Source organism: Suricata suricatta, chromosome 12 (genome assembly GCF_006229205.1).
Source record: "Suricata suricatta isolate VVHF042 chromosome 12, meerkat_22Aug2017_6uvM2_HiC, whole genome shotgun sequence".
In the NCBI taxonomy this organism is placed as follows: domain Eukaryota; kingdom Metazoa; phylum Chordata; class Mammalia; order Carnivora; family Herpestidae; genus Suricata; species Suricata suricatta.
The window spans coordinates 59,520,993-59,540,101 of record NC_043711.1 but is presented as its reverse complement, the minus strand read 5'-3'; the positions used below and the strand labels follow the sequence as shown (position 1 = coordinate 59,540,101).

The following is a 19,109-nucleotide window of genomic DNA, read 5'->3' as shown; positions in this document are numbered from 1 at the left end:
TGACTTTTAGACAGCAAAGGAGGACAGGGAATTGTGATGGGAGAATTGGAAATTTCAGTTCCAACCACCCAGACCTCCCTGGAGGGGAGGAATTGGGAACTGAATCAGTCTCCAATGCCCAAAGATTTAATCAATCCTGACTATGTAATGAAGTCTTCATAAAGTTCCAGAGTCTGAGAACTGGGTTCTAAGAGCTTCTGGGTTGGTGATTGGAGATTGGTCTACTTAGAGAGGCCATAGAGGCTCAGGGCCCTTTCTCCACACCTTCCATATACATCCCTTTCTTCTCGCTTTCCCTGAGTTAAACTCTTTTATAATAAGCCATTTACTGATAAGGTTTCCTGAATTTTATGCCTCACTCTGGGAAGTTAATCAATCCAAGGAGGGGGTCACTCGAAACTCCAAATTGTAGCAGGGTGATCAGAAGCACATGTGATAGCCTGGACATGTGACTGGCATCTGAAGTATGTGTGTGTGAGGGGGTGGGGGAATGATGTCTTGAAGGATTGGGTCCTTAATCTATTGGGTCTGATACTATTGCCAGGTAGATCATGTCAAAGTTGAATTAAATTATGGGACACCCAGTTAGTATTGGAGCATGGCCTGGTGTGGGGAAAATAGCCACAGATATGAATTGGTGATTAGAATCTTATTAATTGGTACCAGGATCCTACTTTTGAATCCAGCTGATGGTCTTTCCACTTACTTGAATGGTTCAAGACACATCAATCTGCCCATGTTGCAAACTGCACTATGGACTTACCTTTCACTCCATTGCTCAAGTGTTCTGTACTTAAATAAGGGCTGTTACTTGGTCAGCCTTCCAGTGGAATATCCCTGACATTACCTTTTAAATTGAGATCCCTCCCAATGTTCATAGCAGCACTTTCAACAATAGCCAAATCATGGAAAAAGCCTAAATGTCCATCAACTGATGAATGGATCAAGAAGATGTTGTTTATCTATACAATGGAATACTACATGGCAATGAGGAAGAATGAAATCTGGTCATTTGTAGCAATGTGGATGGAACTGAAGTATGTCATGTTAAGTGAAATAAGTCAGGCAGAGAAGGACAGATACCATATGTTTTCATTCATAGGTGGAACATGAGAAACTTAACAGAGGACCATGAGGGGGGAGAAGGGAGAAATTAGCTAAGGAGAGGAGGGAGGCAAACCATGAGAGACTCTTGAATACTCAGAACAAACTGAGTGCTGATGCGGAAGGGGTGTAGGGGAAGGGGGTGATGGGCATGGAGGAGGGCACCTGTGGGGATGAGCACTGGGTGTTATATGGAAACCAACTTGAAAATAAACTATAAAAGAAAAAAACACTAAAAAATAATAAAACAAAATAAAAAAATAAAATAAAATAATTTATTCCCCAGGGTTATATCCACAGAGGTTGATTTAAACAAGGATAGGATAATCAGGCCCTATACTACCAGTCTGCATTCTTGTCTAGCTCTCAGTTCTGCAAGTTCTCAAAATAATTTTTTCTAGGAGGTTCCAGGTAGTAAGCAGCTAACTTATTAACAGTGTGTATGGTCTGTAGCAAAATTAAACTTCTTTGGGCTTTTGTGTAAAAAAAATTGGGATCCCTACCCCATCTTCTCCACCTCTCATCCTCCTTTTCTGGCTGGTTGGTTGGTTGGTTGATTTACTTATTTATTTATCAGTTGAAATTTCTGTATGGCTGGACTGTTTGTTTTTCTCCTTTTCTGTCTCCCATTATAATGTGAACTAATTTTTTTTCGGTTTTGTTCACTGTAGTACCCAGTGCCTGGAACATAACTGGGACAGGTTAGTATTGTCTCAATTAATGCATTAACTGGAATAGTGCTCTTAAGCTTGTTTTTGTTGTTGTTGAGAAAATGGTGTCAGTATATCCTCTTATTATTGCTCATGTTTTATAGAATGAAAATTCATTTCAGTAAGACAGGGGAGGGAGAATCCACAGGGATGTAGAAAAAAGAGATAAAATTGAAAGGAGAAAGTTCTCTTCCTTTGAACATGTTACATTTTTTGTGTGAGTTAGGAAGCCTCTTTCTGAGACCTGATTGTCTCCTGCCAAGAGTAACTTGTAATGGAAGTTTTTGATGTAACCATTGTGATAGTCTATGAGCATTAAATATGTAACCTGGTGGTGTGAAATGGGTCAAGACAGTAGTTTGAAGCTAGCAATTAGAAGTCAGTGCTGTGGCTGAATTATATCAGAGTAATTGACTTACTTGAAAAGTGTCTAGTTAAGAGTGACTTGTGGTTGCTTGTGTCTGGGCAGCCTGGTCCTGAAGAGGATTCAGGACAATTCCCAGAGGTTCCCCAAAGAAAGGGGCCTAATGGCTGAGCATCTGGGAGAGTCCAAGGCACCCACACACCACCCAGGCTCACCTTCTGCCTACTGCTCTTGAGTCACAGCTGAGGGTGACTGCTCATTCAGCACTTAGTGAAGGAGGACCTGATCCTAGTGATAGATCTTAGGCCTTTCCTCCTTCTCTCCCTCCCTCCCTTCCCACCCCCATTTTATTCCTCTCCCAATCATTGATTTCTGTGTTCTGTGTGAGTAGGCAGAATTGCCCCCTGACCCTATTCCGTGGATCCCTCCCCTGTAACCTTGGGATCAGGACAAGGGGAGAAGCACACAGTCTGCCTGAGGCTGACATCCATGAGAACTGTTCTCTGAGAGGCTAGCTTGTGGTCCAGCCAGAGGTTCTCTCCTTGGTCACAGAGCAGAATCCTCTGCCTGCCATTTGAAGCCAGGCACCACCACAGAGTTTCTAGTCACTACTCCATGGTGGGGGTCAGGCATTCATAGAGTTCATTGTCCACAGTTGATTCTAGAACAAAGCAATGAGCATCAAGGGCCATGGGTTAAATGTCAAAGCACATGAGTCAGGGAGTTAATCCTGCCTGGGTGTGAAAATCACACCAAGGTGTCTGTGGTCAAAGATGCCAGGGACTTCCGGCTGCAAAGTTTCTTTTAAGCTTGTGCCAGAAGGACACTGAGGTTTTGTTTGGGATGCCACCAAGAATTCTGCATTCTGGTTGTAATGGAAATTGAGTAGCAGAGGCAGGTGATCTCAGTGTCCATGGAACAGGGATGAAGCTGTGGCTACAGGTCACTGGTTGGATCCAAATGCCACGATAGAGCTTGACTGAAGTTCCAGAGCAAGTCAATCCTTCTAACTTATTACAATGCATACACTCATACCCTACCATATATTTTTATTTTTACCAAAAAGTGACACTCAGTGGATTTGGGCTGCAAATCTTGTGAAAATCATAGTAAGTCTGGCTCCCAAGTGCAAGCCAATCAGGGACTTTGTTTGAGGTTGGAGGGAGGGTGGGGAGTCAGGACCAGTCTCTGAAATTCTGGTCTTAAGGCAAACATTGTCTCAGAATGTTGCTTGTCTTTGTTGGCCAGCTAAATACTCATCAAATACTACTCATAATTTACCAGTCAGAAGTCTCATTCTGGCCCCATGACTGTACTGACCCAAATTACATGGGTGGGTGAGAGTCCAAGGGCTCTAATAGAAAAGTGTGCTCAAGGGATATGCAGCAGAAAAGTCATTCTGTGACTATGTAAGTTTCTTCCTAAGTTCACCATCAATGTGTGTAAGAAATTTAATTCCCTTTGAATCTAAGGCCAGGAAAATATGTGCAAAGAGGCTGATGGTGCAGAACAGGTGTGAATAAAGGGCAGGAGACTGGATCTGAGAAGGCAAGGCAGTGAATGCTTTGAAGATAACCTCCTGTTTGTGGAAATTGCACTGGATCTTTTAAAATGTACTTCCTTATTTCATTTTCAGACAATCCTAGGGTATTACTCATGTTTTTGGAGATATAAAAATGGAGAGCTAGAAAAAGTCAGTGCATCCATCATTCATACTCATTTAGTCAGAATGGAGCCTCTAATTCTGCTCAACACCACACAGTACAAAATGCATGCATTTCATATGATATCATTAATATAATAACTCTAAATTACTCATTTCTAATGACATGAAGGCTTCAGTTAATTCAAACCTAGGTATCCTGGTTGTCTTTCAGAAAGATATTGACAAAAATCAACTATAACAACCAAAAACAAGCTTTTTCAGATAGCTTAGTGACCTTTTTGCTAACATATGCTATCAAAGCAATTAACTATTTAGATTTTTAGCCAAACCTATTTAATTTATGTTTCTGTACTTGACATTTGCAGATTTTTTGGTTTACTTTTTCAGGCTCTCTAGTGTCTGAATCGGCTTCCTATTTGGGGTTCCCCATTGGGTGAGTTGTAGAGGAAGTCAGGGCTCCATCCACTGCTATGCAAGCTGAGCAAGCCACTCAGATTTTTTTTCCAGGAACAAGATAAATGCTAGTCTTCCCCCACTCTTTCAAATATGTGTGTGTTTCTCACTCACTCCTGTGTGTAGGTACTGTAAGGATGCAGGTCTGATTCAGGTTTCCCCTCTGACCTTGAAGGCCAGCTAACACCATTAACATTTCTGGGGGCGGGCCTAAAGATGGAGGTTAAGACTAGTCACGCCCTACCTGAGGGTTCTGGGTCCACTCTGTAATTGGTTAAAGTAACTGTCAATGATGTGATGCTATATTGATTGGACCCCTGTACCTGTGTCAATTTCCTGTAACCCCCCTTCCCAAACTCATAAAAGGCCCTGCCCCACCATGTTCGGGGCTCACTCCACGTGGATCCAGTGTGTTGTTGAAGTCTGTGAGCCCGAGTTTAGGCTGGCCGGGCCTAAATTCATAATAAAGCCCTTTGCTTTTGCATGTGTGCTTCAGCCTCCCTGGCGGTCTCTGGTTTTTGGGGGCGATATTAAAATCTGGGTACAACAGTACGTATCTTTAGCTGTCCAAGGTGTTAGGATGTCCTCCAAACACAGCTCTACCATCCACCTAACTTTTGACTCAAAGGAGCAGGGTCTGAAGATGGATCTTAATCAGGAAATGTCCTATCCAGTTCTAACCTCACGCTAGAAGTACAGGCTTCCCTGTATAGGAAAGTAGGGCATTTCTATGAAACCTTTTGTAAACTGAAATGACATAAAGCAGAAAAACAATTACTATTAAAACAAAAAAGTTTTGAGCATTTCCAGACCCTAAAAATAAACTCTTAAGCTTTTCTGATTCCTCAGAACACATCTTGCTAACAGATGCACAAAAATAAACCAAGATAAAGAATTAATGCTCATAGACAGAGGTCATGTCTGTGCTGGTTTAATGCTGAGATGCTGAGTGTAGTTTATGGAGAAGGAGCTGGGTGGTGACACTCTTATTGTTTGGGGTGTGCACTGCCTCTATGAGGGCTCACAGTCAAACACTGAGCACTGAATGCTATTTCTGCTTGTAGTCTTTTTCCTAAAGGCAAATATCCTGTTTTGATTTTTTTCCATTTAGTGAAAATAATGTAGATCTTTCATAGAAATAAGGTGGAGTAAATGGAGCCATTGAAAAGTAGGAGATACCTGTATGTGGTCAGTGAGAAAAAAACAGCTTGAAATTCATGAAACCAGAAGCTGGTCTGTAGGAAATTCTTTCCTTCACAAGACATGTAAGATTATGAGTGGAAAATTTGTTCCTTTTTGATACCTTGTCAAACTGGGAAGTAATTCATGCACTTTGCCTTGGTATTTATTTTTGATGGGAATTGAATGAAATGGAATTTCTCAGCCTTCGACCTTTGTAGGCCACCAACCTGTAGAGTGTAACTGCCCACAGCAAGGACTTATGTGGGCAAAGTGGCATAGATCCTATATACAGGATCTGTTCTCTCACGTCGCCTTATCCTGGTGAATTCCTGCAGTTACAGACATGATAGGTGTAAAGTTATAACCTGAGCAGAAAAAGTCAAAATCCTCATGCAGAATTAGTATGTTAATCAATATTATTTGACTATACAGTTTTGTTTTATTTATTTTTTAAGTTTATTTATCCTGAGAGAGAGAGAGAGAGAGAGAGAGAGAGAGAAATGGAGAGCTGGAAAGAGATGGGCAAAGACAGAGCAAAAGAGAAAAAATTCCAGGCAAGCTCTGCACTGTCTGCATGAGCCCTGTGCTCAGATCATAATCTGAGCCGAAATCAAGAGTCAGATGCTCAGTCAGGCATCTTCGACTACAGTTTTAAAATGCTGTGAGAAGGATAGATACCATATGTTTGCACTCATAGGTCTAACAAGAGAAACCTAACAGGGGACCATAGGGAGGGGAAGGGGGAAAGAGAGTTGGGAGAGAGAGAGGGACACAAATCATGAGAGAATGTTGAAAACTGAAAACGAACCCAGAATTGAAGGGGGAGGGGGAGGGGGGAAGGGGGTGATGGTCATGGAGGGGGCCACTTGTGTGGAGAAGCACTGGGGTGTTATATGGAAACCAATTTGACAATAGACTACTATAAATTTTTTTAAAAATTAAAAAAATTAATATGAAAAAAATAAAATGCTGTGTTTGGGGGTGCCTGGGTGGCCCAGTCAGTTGGGATATCCAACTTTGGCTCAGATAATAATCTCACGGGTTCAAGCCCCACATTAGGCTCTGTGCTGACAGCTCAGAGCCTGTAGCCTGCTTCAGGTTCTGTGTCTCCCTCTCTCTCTGCCCCTTCCTCACTCACTCTGCCTCTCTCTCAAAAATAAATAAACATTAAAAAATAAAATAAAATGCTGTGTTTACTGAACATTGTCAGGTGAAGTGTCTTTATGGTTTACCGATCTAAAGAAAAAAAAAACTTAGAAAATACTAAATCTTGGAGCTATGTATGAAAAAACTTAGAGAAGCTTGCTCAAATGTGACAATAATTTGGACAATTTTAATATTACCCATTATGAGTTTTAAAGCTAAAAGAAAACATTATATGCCATCACATTTTAAAGTGATCAATTGCATTAGTGGAAACACTGGTTTATCTTTTTATTATTATTTGTAGTAAATGATGTTACAGAATCAATTCCATATGATGAGGCAATCCAATAGTCACTCATTAGCTGAGGATGGAAACAGGAGAGAGACAGACATATTACAGAGCTGTGTCAAGAAGTTATTTAGTAAAAATATTTTGTGAAAAGGTAAAAATAACATGGATAAAGAAAAAAATATGCCCTTTCATCCACAGGATGGGTGGATGGGTAAAGGGAAAAGTCAGTTGCAACAATAACAAGAAGTAATAATTCTCCCATCTTGCAGCTTAAAATCAAAGCAATGTCTTCTTTGATGACTGTTTCTTACTCAGTGAAAGACCTTGTTCTTTAGATTCATGGATCATCAGAAACTTCAGTCTGTCAGTAAGAAAACATTCCATTTACCTGGAGCACCTAGTCACTTCCAGCCAGAAAGGCAGCCTGCACACAGAGGCACAGAATGTTAGAGTAAAGGTCCTGGAGAAAACACCCCCAATCTGGCTGAACTTTATGTTTGTCTAGAAGATAGGACCTACGTGCCCTCTGCACCACAGACCTGACAATGATGCTTTTACACATAGCCGTGCTTTACTCTGAGTCCCTCAAAACACTGCCCCAAAGCCTGTAATAACTCTCTTTTCCTGTTCTTGGTGAGGTGTTCCAGGTTCCTCTGGTGTGACTTTATTCCCTTATTGCAACAGGTCAATAATTGTGATTTGGTTGACTCTAGGCTAGATTTTGGTAAGCTGATTGTGCTACAACATATGTTATTTTTCTGGATGTTGTAATTTTAGTGCTGCTTTTGAACATTTTAGAATTTTTAATATGCCATGAGTTATTTTATCCTCTAAATTAGTAGAAAATTTGCACTTAGTTTGTACTGGTAATGTTGTGATTTTTTTGTAGACTGGTCCATAAATTATCCAAATCCCAGGCCCTGCAGCACCTGGCCAGCCTTTCGCTATCACATCCAATGACCACTCACTCAAGGAAGGACCACATCTGTTTGTACTCCTGTCCCTCAAGGGACTCCTGCCTCCTTTGCCATGGACTTGTCTACACTGAATTGAGGGCATTTATAACTTCCTGAGTTTCAAAAATTTACAACTGACTTGTGACAATATTTTTTCTCAGGGAACTTTGAGAAAGGCACAATATTTCTGAAATGGTTGCCTGATGGGTCCTCCTTTACATTACTCCAAAGTAGTGAGGGCTCAAGGAGGTGGTTCTGGGCCTGTAGGCTGAAAAGCAAAATGAAAACTGCTCACCCTCTGGTCTTTCCTCCCCCTGTTCCTCTCCTAGAGCACAGCCCTGTACTTCAACTATGGGGCTTTGTAAGCAGCCTCCTAAACCTGGCATTAGAGGCCTCTGTACCTGCTGTCTCATTTGCTTGGACTGACCATACTATCTGGATCTGATTGCTTCTGTGTGACCCTGGGAGAACTAAGAAACACCAGCTCATGACCATTTTTGTCAAGCAGCATAACCTTTTGTCAAGCAGCACAGAATTGGGACAGTTGGTTATATGTTTTCTTTCCATAGCCTGGCATAATTAATGCTGGTCCTAAATGGTAATATTTGAGTATCAAGTTTATGAAGACCTTTCAGGGTGACAATTAGACATTGGAGAGTCAGATTCAGTAAAAATAGAAACAGTGATGGTCCCTGTGTAATCTGATAAGACTTGAACTTTGCAATGTCTTTTTTTTAATAACAAGAAATCCATATTATTAGACTGGGATTCATTCTGTATCTCTTCTGGTAGTAATATTAATTGCAAGTAATAATAACTTTGTGTGATTATAAGTGCTCCTCACTACTTGTGGATCAGAATATTCATGAGGGGGGCTGGGTAAGAGTGAGGGCTTGGACTTAAAAGCCTGATGCTCTACTCATGTGACCTCAGACAGCTGGGTTATTCTGTCTTGGATTCTATGTCCATGGAACAAGAGCAGTGATGTCACCACCTCACCAAGAAGAGTAAATGAGGTAATGGATGCATCTTGTTGGGCCCATCAGCTGAGCTTGCTATGATTATTTTTTCCTATTTTGGTTCTGCAGAGGCGAAACACATTATCTCACATGTCTTCAGGATTTGCAAGAATTGGAGAATGCCAAGACATGGAAATGCTTTTGAACCAGGTAAACCCTCTGCTGTGCATTCGTGGAATCTGCTTTTCCCATCTGTGCCATTGACTTACTGTTAGTGCAAGGAATTCAGAAAGCTGTTGTTGAAATCCTGAGCCATGGTGGGAGTAATTAACTGTCATTAACTAATTGTTAATTAGTTGAGCAGCCCCTGGGTGGCTCAGTCAGTTAAGCCACTGAGCTCTGCTTAGGTCTTATGGCTTGTGAGTTCAAGCCCCGAGTGGGGCTCTGTGCTGACAGATCGAGCCTGGAGGCTTCTTCGGATTCTGTGTCTTATCTGCCTCTCTCTCACTCAAAAATAAATAAATATTTTAAAAATTGTTAATTAATTGAAAAAGTCACCAGCATGGGGAAACCAAGTGCCTGGCTAGGGACAAAGATACCAAGGGCTTAAATTTCATAAAGGTTTTGGTTTCATGTAATGGTGGTTCTAAAATGGATGGTCCTGGAGGGGCATGGCCTGCAATGTCATCATCTTTACCAACAAAGTGTCCTGTTTAGAGACTGGTGTTTTCAATGTGCAGCCCAGCAGTATCTGATTTAAAGCTGGTGCTGCTACAAGTATCAAAGTTGAACAGTATCTTATTTTCATTCAGCTCCAATCCAATGGTATCATGACTTCAGTATCAACATTTAATTTGTAAAATTTAAGAAAGCATGGAGATAAACTCTTTCTGGTAGTCGTTTCAGAGAAGCTGCCATCAAACAGGAACAATCACATATTCCATATTTCATCGTCTTTAGTCATAAAAACAATTGTAGTAGGTTCTATATTCATCATCTTCCCCTACCTTCTATGTTCATCATCTTCCCCTACCTTCCTCCACCACACACAGAACAATTAAATAAGGCTGCCTGATGAATCTAGGCCACAAAACTTTGGACACTGTGTTGTAAAACATTATTGAGTATATATTTCTCTCAATTAGAGTGCTTATAAGATTTTTGTGTCCTGATTCGTTGGCCGTCGCCCCTGCTCCTCACTGCTCTGTCCTGCAGGATCCTGCCCTGCACACTTCCACTCCTTCCAGTTGCTGAAAACTCAGTTTAAATGTACCTTCTGTATAGGTGTTTCCCCATCCTTGCCATCTACATCAGGGTCCTTGAATTCCATTTGTATTTATAAACCCCAACTTTTTAATATGACAATGTGTATAATTATGTATTACTATTTATTCATTAAAATTTTTTAAAAAGACAAACTGATGATACACTATATGGAAGAATGTCAAAAGCATGATGTTAAGTGAAGGAAGCCAGACTCCTGGCTCCATATTGTGTGGATCCATTTACATGTCATTCTGGAAAAGCTAAAGCTAGAGGGAATAAAAATAGCTCAGTGGTTTCAGGAACTGGTGTGAGGAAATTGTGGTTGACTGAGAAACATCTGAGGGAATTTTTGGAGTTGAAGAAACTGTTGTTTATTGTGGTGATTCTACCACTGTATGTGTTTGTCAAAAGTACAATGGTAGGCAGGCAACTGAGGGTGAATTTTGCTGTAGGTAAAGTGTACTTCCAAAATCTGAAACAACTCCTTATCCCAACTTAGGTTTCAGATTTTATTGTTTGCTTTCAGAGTCTCTTATAGCATAAAAACAATGAAGAAAGTGACAAAACAAGGTCAGTAGCAAAACTTATAAAAGCATTTTGGAAAATATTTGAAAACATGATGGTTTCTATACATGACGGTTTCTATACCCAAGGAGCTCATAGGAATTAAGAAGAAACACCCTAACAACATAATAAAAATCATGAATGGAGGCCTTGAGTATGGATTATCATTTCAAAAAAGTCAGGAAAAAACTGACATGTTGGTTTCCATGTAATACCCAGTGCTCATCCCAATAAGTGCCCTTCTCAATGCCCATCACCCATTCCCCCCAGCCCCACCCTCCATAAACCCTCAGTATGTTCTCAGTATTTAAGAGTCTCTTATGGTTTGCCTCCATCTCTTTCCTTAAGTATTTTTTCCCCTTTCCCTTTCCCATGGTTTTCTGTTAAGTTTCTCCTGATCCACATATGAGTGAAAACATATGGTATTTGTTTCTCTGATTTATTTCACTTAGCATAATACCCTTGAGTTCCATTCACGTTTCTACAAATGTCCAGATTTTCATTATTTCTCATATACATGTAGTATTCCATTGTATATATGAACCACATCTTTTTTATTTATTTTATTGTTTAGTGTTTTTATTTATTTATTTAATTTTATTTTTAAAATAGATTATTACCAAGTTGGTTTTCATTTAACACCCAGTGCTCTTCCTTGCAAGTGCCCCCCTCCACGACAATCACCCCCTTCAACTCCCGCCTCCCTCCTCAGTCCTCAGTTTGTTCTTAGCATTCAAAAGTCTCTCATGATTTGCCTCACTCCCTCTCCCCAAATCTTTCCCCCATCCTTTCCCCTTCCCATGCCCCCTATTAGATTTCTCCTGCTAGACCTATGAGTGAAAATATATGGAATGTTTCCTTCTCTGCCTGACTTACTTCACTTAGTAGGACTCCCTCCAGGTCCATCCATTTTGCTACAAATGGCCAGATTTCATTCTTTCTCATTGCCATGTAGTACTCCATTGTGTATATATACCACATCTTCTTGATCCATTCATCAGGTGATGGACATTTAGGCTTTCTCCATGTTTTGGCTATTGTTGACATTGCTGCTATGAACATTGGGGTACATGTGCTCCTATGCATCAGCATTTCTGTATCTCATAGAGGAATTCTATTGTTAATTTTTTAAGGAAGCTCCACTCTATTTTCCAGAAGGCTACACCAGTTTACATTCCCACCAATAGTGTAGGAGGGTGCCTGTCTCTTCACATTCTTGCCAGCATTTATAGTCTCCTGATTTGTTCATTTAGGCCACTCTGACTGGCGTGAAGTGATATCTCAGTGTTGTTTTGATTTGTATTTCCCTGATGATGAGTGATGCTGACATTGTTTCATGTGCCTGTAGGCCATCTGGATGTTCCCTTTGGAGAAGTGTCTGTTTATGTCTTCTTCCCATTTCTTCACTGGGTTATTTGTTTTTTGGGTGTGGAGTTTGGTGAGTTCCTTGTAGATTTTGGATACTAGCCCTTTATTGGATATGTCATTTGCAACTATCTTTTCCCATTCTGTCAGTTGCCTATTAGTTTTCTTGATTGTTTCCTTTTCAGTGCAGAAGCTTTTGATCTTGAAGAGGTCCCAATAGTTCACTTTTGCTTTCATTTCCCTTGCCTTTGGGGATGTGTCAAGTAGGAAATTGCTGTGGTTGAGGTCACAGAGGCTGTTTCCTACTTTCTCCTCGAGGGTTTTGATGGTTTCCTGTCTCACATTCAGGTCCTTCAGCCAATTTGAGTTTATTTTTGTGTATGGTGTAAGAAAGTGGTCTGGTTTCATTCTTCTGTAGGTTGCTGTCCAGTTCTCCCAGCACCACCTGCTAAAGAGGCAGTCTTTTTTCCATTGGATACTCTTTCCTGCTTTGTCAAAAATTAATTGACCATACATTTGTGGGCCCAGTTCTGGGTTCTCTATTCTATTCCATTGGTCTATGTGTCTGTTTTTGTGCCAGTACCATACAGTCTTGATGAAGACAGCTTTGTAGTAGAGGCTAAAGTCTGGGATTGGGATGCCTCCTGTTTTGGTTTTCTTCTTCAATATTACTTTGGCTATTCGGGGTCTTTTGTGGTTCCATACAAATTTTAGGATAGCTTGTTCTAGCTTTGATAAGAATGTTGGTGCAATTTTAATGGGGATAGCATTGAATGTGTAGATTGCTTTGGGTAGTAATGACATTTTCACAATGTTTATTCTTCCAATCCATGAGCATGGAATGTTTTTCCATTTCTTGGTGACTTCTCAATTTCTTGCATAAGTTTTATATAATTTTCATCATACAGGTTTTTTCATATCACGTTAGGTTTATTCCTAGCTATTTTATGGATTTTTGTGCAATTGTAAATGGGATCTGTTTCTTAATTTCTCTTTCTTTTGCCTCATTATTGGTATATAAAAATGCAACCATATTCTGTATGTTGATTTTGCACCATGTGACATTGCTGAATTCATAGATCAGTTTTAGTAGGCTTCTGGTGGAGTTGATCAGGTTTTCCATGTAGAGTATGATGCCATCTGCGAAAAGTGAAAATCTGACTTCATCTTTGCCAATTCTGATGCCTTTTATATCCTTTTGTTGTTTTATTGCTGATGCTAGGACTTCCAGCACTATGTTAAACAAAAGTGGTGAGAGAGGACATCCCTGTCCTGTTCCTAATCTCAGGGGGAAAGCTCTCAGTTATTCCCCATTGAGGATGATATTAGCTGTGGGAGTTTCATAAATGGATTTTATGATTTTTAAGTAATTTTTTTCTATCCTGACTTTCTCAGGTTTTTTTTTTATCATCAAAGGATGCTGTATTTTTTCACTTTCATTTTCTCCATCTATCGACAGGATCATATGGTTTTTATCTTTTCTTTTGTTAACATGATGTATCACATTGATGGATTTGTGAATATTGAACCACCCTGTAACCCAGGAATGAATCCCACTTGACCATAGTGGATAATTCTTTTTATATGCTGCTGTATTTTATTTGCTAGTATCTTGTTGAGTATTTTGCATCTGTATTCATTAAGGATATTGGCCTGTAGTTCTCTTTTTTGTTGTTGTTGGGTCTCTGTCTGGTTTCCGAATCAAAGTCATGCTGGTTTTGTAGGGTGAGTACAGAAGTTTTCCTTCTATTTCTATTTTTTGGAATATCTTGAGAAGAATGGGTATTAACTCTGCTTTAAATGTTTAGTACAATTCCCCAGGGAAGCCATCTGGCCCTGGGCTTTTATTAGTTGGGAGATTTTTAATAACTGATTCGGTATCTTCACTGGTTATGTGTTGGTTCAGATTTTATATCTTTTACCATTTGAATTTTGGTGGTGCATGTGCATTTATAAATTTGTCTATTTCTTGTAGGTTGTACAGTTTGTTGGCATATAATTTTTGATAGTATTCCTTGATGATTGCTGGTATTTCTGAGAGATTGGTTATAACAGACTCATTTTCTTTCCTCATTTTGTCTACTTGGGTGTTCTCTCTTTTCTTTCTGAGGATCCTGGCCAGAGGTTTATCAATTTTGTTCATTTTTTCAAAAAATCAACTCTTGGTTTTATTGATCTGTTCAACTGTTTTTTTTATTCTATATTGTTTATTTCTGCCCTGATCTTTATTATTTCTCTACTTTTGCTAGGTTTGGGTTGGCTTGCTCCTCCCTTTCTAGTTTCCTTAGGTGCTCTGTTAGATTTTGAGTTTGCACTTTTTCTAGTTTGTTTGAATTAGGCCTGCATTGGAATATACTTTTTTCTTAGGACTGCCTTTTCTGCATCCCAAGGGGTATGAATTGTTTTATTTTCATTTTCATTTGTTTTTGTATATTTTGAAATTTATTCTTTAATTGCCAGATTAGCCCAATCATTCTTTTGTAGGATGCTTTTTAACCTCCACATTTTTGGAAGTTTTCCAGACTTTTTCCTGATTTCAAGTTTCATAGCATTGTGATCTGAAAGTGTGCATGGTATGATTTCAATTCATTTATATTCATGGAGGGTTGCTTTCTGCCCCAGTATGCGATCTATCTTGGAGAATGTACCATGCTCACTCAAGAAGAAGGTGAATTCCCCAGCCTCAGGATGTAGAGTTCTAAATATATCTGTCAAATCCATCCGTTCTAATGTGTTCTTCAGGTCCATTGTTTCATTAGTGATTTTCTGCCTGGTTGATCTATCCATTGTTGTAAGTGGAGTATTAAAGTCCCCTGCAATTAGCACATTCTTATCAATAAGCTCATTTCTGTTTGTAATTAATTGTTTTATGTACTTGGGTCCCTCTGAATTTGGTGCATAGATGTTTATAATTGTTAGATATTCCTGATGGAGAGACCCTGTAATTATTATATAATATCCTTCTTCATCTCTTGTTGCTGCCTTTAGTTTAAAGTCTGTTGTCCAATATAAGTATGGCTACTCCAGCTTTCTTTTGACTTCCAGTCTCATGACAGGTATTTATACATTCTCTTACTTCAATCTGAAGGTGTTTTCAGGTCTAATATGAGTCTCTTGTAGACATAAAATAGATGGATTTTGGTTTTTTTTTTTTTATCCTTTCTGCTACCCTGTGTCATTTTATTGGAGCATTCAGTCTATTTATATTCATTGTTATTATTGAAAAATATGGGTTTAGGGTAATTGTGTTCTCTGTAGGATTCATGTTCGTAGTGATATCCCTAGTATTTTGTGTCCCTTGCAACATTTTCCTCATAGAGTTCCCCTTAGGATCTCTGGTAGGGCTTGTTTAGTGGTGATGTGTTTTTTCAGTTTTGTTTGGGAAAACTTTTATCTCTCTATTTTGAATGGCTGGCTTGCTGTATAATACATTCGTGGCTGCATAATTTTTTTGTTCATCACATTGAAGATTTCCTGCCATTCCTTTCTGGCCTGCTGGTTTCAGTAGATAGGTCTGCTACTACCCTTCTGTGTCTACCTTTGTTTATTAAGGACTGTTTATCTCTAGCTGCTTTCAGAATTCTCTCTTTATCCTTGTATTTTGGCAGTTTCACTAAGATATGTCATGCAGAAGACCGATTCGAGTTACGTCTGTGGGGAGTTCTCTGTGCCTCTTGGATTTCAATGTCTGTTTCCTTCCCCACATTGGGGAAGTTCTCAGCTATGATTTGGTCAAGAACCCCTTCAGCCCCTTTTTTTCTTCTTCTGGAGTTCCTATGATATGGGTATTGTTCTGTTTTATTCCATCACTTAGTTCTTAAATTGCTATTGGTTCAATTTTCCTCTCTTTTTCTTGGCTTCCTCTTTTTCCATAATTTTATGTTCTAATTCTTCTTTTCTCCCCTCTACCTCTTCAATTTGTGCTATGACTATCTCCGTTTTATTTTGCTCCTCATTTATAGCTGTTTAAAAATTCATCGTGACAATTAAAAAAATTTTTTTAATGTTTCATTTATTTTCATACAGAGCATGAGAGGGGGAGGGGCAGAGAGAGAAGGAGACACAGAACCAGAAGCAGGCTCCAGGCTCTGAGCTAGCTGTTAGCACAGAGCCTGACACAGGGCTTGAATTTACGAATGTGAGATTTGACCTGAGCTGAAGCCAGAGGCTTAACCAATTGAGCCACCCAGGCGCCCCATTGTGACAATTTTTAAGAATTTTGCAGCAATGGAATATCTGCAGTCTTCTATGCTTTTCCTCAAGTCCAGCGATTAATTTTATGACTATTATTTTAAATTTTTGTTCAGTTATGTTGCTTATATCTGTTTTCATCAATTCTTTAGCTGTCCTTTCTTTCTGGAATTTCTTTAGAGGAGAGTTATTTCGTTTCATCATTTTGGCTAGCTTTCTGTGTCTTGTAAGTTTTAAAAGCTTGTTATGCGTCTGCACCTGTGAGTATTGCTATATTAAAGGAGGTTACTACACTGTTCAGGGCCTGGCCATTCAGGAGGCATTTTTTGTTTTTTAATTTTTTAAAAAGTTTTTTAGTTTGTTTTTGAGAGACAGAGAGAGACAGTGCGAGCAGGGGAGGGTTAGAGAGAGGGAGATACAGAATTCGAAGTAGGTGCCAGGCTCTGTATTAACTTTCAGCACAGAGCCCAATGTGGGGCTTAATCCACAAACTGTGAGATCATGACTTGAGCCAAAGCCAGACGCTCAATCGACTGAGCCACCCAGGAGCCCCTGGGAGGTGTTTTTTGAAGAGTATCACTTGGTCTCTGTTGTTGTGACTTTTATTATTTTATTTCCTCACTCATAGTGATATTGTGGGCTCTTCACCACGTGTGCTTTAATTTGTTTCTTGAAGTATCCCTGGAAAGGAAAACAAGCAGACAAACCAACAGTGAATGAAAACATGCAAACACACAAACAAATCAAACAAACAAGAAACAGACAAAAATAAACAAAAAAACCCAAGAGTCTAAAACCTGAAACTGGAAATGCCAGCTACAAATAAAGAGCAGGATGGAGTCAGCACTGATATAAGAGCATATACAAAGAGAAATGACAGGGGTGGGGTGAAAAAGAAAATGAACATTGACCAAGAAGATAGACTTAAAGGCTTAATCCACAGAGGGAAAAAGGAGAATACGGAAGGAGGCAAGGAGAAAAATATGAAGATAATGTTAGCCAGAGAAACTATATGGCCTGATTATTCCAGAGAATAAAAGGAAAGTAAAGAAGGAGGTGTAGAACATGCATCTAGAGAATGGATTAAATATGTCTGTTTAAGCAAACTAATAACCACAGTAACCAGTCTAGAGGAGGTAAGAGATAAGAAGGAGAAAAAGGAGAATATAGCTAAATAACAAGAATTGACCTATAGTTAATCCAGGTAATGCAGCAGTGCTGTTCTGGAGGAGGGGGCTGTCTGTTTCTACAGCATCTATCCAGCTCAAGTAGATAAGCAGCTACCCATGTGTTTGGGTGTGATTTGGTGTAGGCTAGTCTGGACAAGAGAAAAACCTCAGACTGGGACAGAGAGATCCTATCATTCCATCTCTAACTTCAGGGCTTTCTGAGAGAGATCCCATCGCTAACTGCAGGGCTTTCTTTGGACTGGGGCTGATTGTCCTATTCCCATGCCTGGGGATGAGGGGAGTCCCCTCCAGGTTTGGTGGTACCTCAGGAGTGCAGTCAGCATGAGGAGGAATCAGTCTCCTGCCCTGAAGTGCAGCTCATGGGATTACATTTTGGCAGCATCATTAAGGCACAAGGAATAGGAGTTTAAAAAAGAGCTAAGCATTGGGCATAGGAGACAGCCTGCCTCCTCTGTACCCATGGCACAGTGAAGATGGATCCAACGGACTGCTTTGGGACACCTGGTTCATGAAGAAAGGACTGGAGGGGTGGCCATTTTTCTCCCCACAACCACCAAGGCTGAGCCTCATAATAACACTAACTTCCCTCAGTCCTCCACCTGCTTGTTAATACCTGCAATCTTTATTCTGTTCTCTTTTTCATCATTCTGTCATTTCAAGAATGTTGAATCATTATATTATGCAGTATGTCATCTTTTGGGATTGGTTTTTACATGTAGTGTAATTGCCTTGAGAATTCAAATTGTTGCATATATCAATATTTGTTCCTTTTCATTGCTGAGTAGGAATTCGTCATGTGGAGGTGCCCCAGTTTGTTTAAGCATTCACCTATTGAATTCACCTATTGTTTCAGTTTGGGAGTGCTATGAATAAGGTAGGCTGCTGTAAATATTCATGTACAGATTTTTCTGTGAATATAAATTGTCGTCTTTCTGAGATAAGTGCCCAGGAGAGCAACTGTTGGATCATATGTAAGTTATATGTTTAGTTTTATAATAAGCTGCCAAACGGTTTTCTATAGTGGCTGTATCATTTTTCCATTTCTACCAGTACTGCTTAAGTAATCCAGTTCTTACACAATCTTGTTAGCACTTGATATTGACATGAAATCTTATTTTAGCTATTATGATAGGCATGTAGTAATATCTCATTGTTTTTTAAAAATATTTTTTTAAATTTATTTTGAGAGAAGGAATTAAAGAAGGAGGGACAGAGAAAGGGGTAGAGAGAGAATCTAAAGCAGGCTCTGCACTGTCAGCACAGAGTCTGATGTGGGGCTCCATCTGAAGAACTGTAAGATCATGACCTGAACTGAAAGCAAGAATCAGATGCTTAACCAACTGAGCCACTAAAGCACCCCTCTCGTTGCATTTTTAATGGGCATTTTCTTATGGTAAATAATGTTGAACAGCTCTTCATGTGGTTTTTTTCTTTATAGATTATTTTTTGTGAAATGTACTTTGCCCATGTTCTCAGTAGATATTTTTGGTGTTTGGACTTGAGTCGTGTGAGGTATTTATATAGTCTAGATGTAAATTCATTGCAGAAAATGTGGTTTACATATATTTTTCATTCTCTTAACAGGGTCATTCACAGTTCAAATGTTTTTATTTTCCATATAGTTCTTTTTTCACTTAATAATCATACATTTTTGGGAATCCTAAGAAGTCATTAGTTCTACATCCCAAAGATATACTCCTA

The 19,109-nt window shown here is 39.5% G+C and overlaps 1 long non-coding RNA gene across 1 annotated transcript in view; it reads left to right on the top strand.

Moving 5' to 3' along the window:
• The window catches only part of LOC115275178, a 79,813-nt gene that overhangs the window by 8,116 nt on the left and 52,588 nt on the right, over positions 1-19,109 (top strand). The window contains exon 2 of the long non-coding RNA XR_003901418.1: positions 8,962-9,042. This is a non-coding gene — a long non-coding RNA (uncharacterized LOC115275178). The remainder of the gene's footprint in view (positions 1-8,961; positions 9,043-19,109) is intronic.